The sequence below is a fragment of the Dipodomys spectabilis genome, unplaced genomic scaffold, assembly GCF_019054845.1.
Source record: "Dipodomys spectabilis isolate Male_0828 unplaced genomic scaffold, ASM1905484v1 ptg000019l, whole genome shotgun sequence".
Taxonomy (NCBI): domain Eukaryota; kingdom Metazoa; phylum Chordata; class Mammalia; order Rodentia; family Heteromyidae; genus Dipodomys; species Dipodomys spectabilis.
In genome coordinates this window covers 28,213,335-28,214,545 of record NW_024870696.1, presented here as the reverse complement: position 1 = coordinate 28,214,545, position 1,211 = coordinate 28,213,335, and positions in this window count along the sequence as shown.

The window sequence follows — 1,211 nt, the reverse complement described above, 5'->3', positions numbered from 1 at the left end:
AGAGGCATCGCTCAAATGGCAGAATGCCAAACATGAGCAGGAAAGCTAGGTGAGAACACTGGACCTTGAGTTCAAGACCTAAACGGGTTCTCACAAATAGAGAGAGAGAGAGAACCAGTCATAGAAAAAGAAAAGTTAGACAATTAGCTCAATAGATACAGAAAAGTATTTACTACTGGTTCATTATCCAAAAATAACTGTCAGTCAGCTAGAAGGGGGGCTCCTTTCACTGGCTTCATCTGATAAAGAGCATGAATTACAAAAATTAACTCAATGGATCATTCTTAAGAGTGGAATGTTGGGGCCTGGAAGGTGGCTCAGTGGTAGAGTGCTTGCCTCTCATGCATGAGGTCCTGGGTTTGATTCCTCAGCACCACACGAACAGAAAAGGCTGGAAGTGGCGCTGTGGCTCAAGTGGTAGAGCACTAGTCTTGAGCTGAAGAGCTGAGGGACAGCGCCCAGGCCCAGAGTTCAGGACCCATATAATCAAAATTAAAAGTTTTAGAAAAAAAAAGAGTGGATTGTTCTTTAAATCAAGCATAAGGATACTTCTATTATTATTCAACATTTTACAAGAGGTTCTAGCCAGTGAAGTATGACCAAGAGTGTAAAGAAAGCACATGAAGGTTGAAAAGAGGAGATGTAATTTTGCTTCTTTACAAAAACTATGATTATGTACACTGAAGATCTAAAAGAATGTATAGATCAGTGATCAGAAAGAATAAGTTTTGAACGCTATTGGATGTAAGATGTATGGCAGGTTGTGTTTTACAGAGCCTGCTGTCCCAACACGAGACCCAGCCCTGGGTTTCTGAGCAGTGTGAAGTAGGTCGAGTCTGATGAAGCATTGTTCCCAGCTTCTGGCTCGAGGCCTAGGCGATGTCCTCAACCCAGTTGCAATGCCGGTCCACTCTGTCCATTTCACCCTTTAGAGTCTCCAACACAAAACATCTCAAGTAGTTTACTGTAGGCATTTAGTACCAGAAGAAAAGAAAGTCATTTCAAAGAAACACTGTCTGCTTTTCGGATAGTTGAACTCAGTATAGAACTTTTCTTTCTTTTTTATTAGAAGAACCTTTTCCCTCATAAGTTTATTTCCTTAATGGTGGGATTTAGGTTATGCATTCTTAGCCAAAACACTACAATAGTGATACTTTGTGTTTCTCAATATATGGACCCTATGTAACTTAAAGCACTTGACATAGATATTT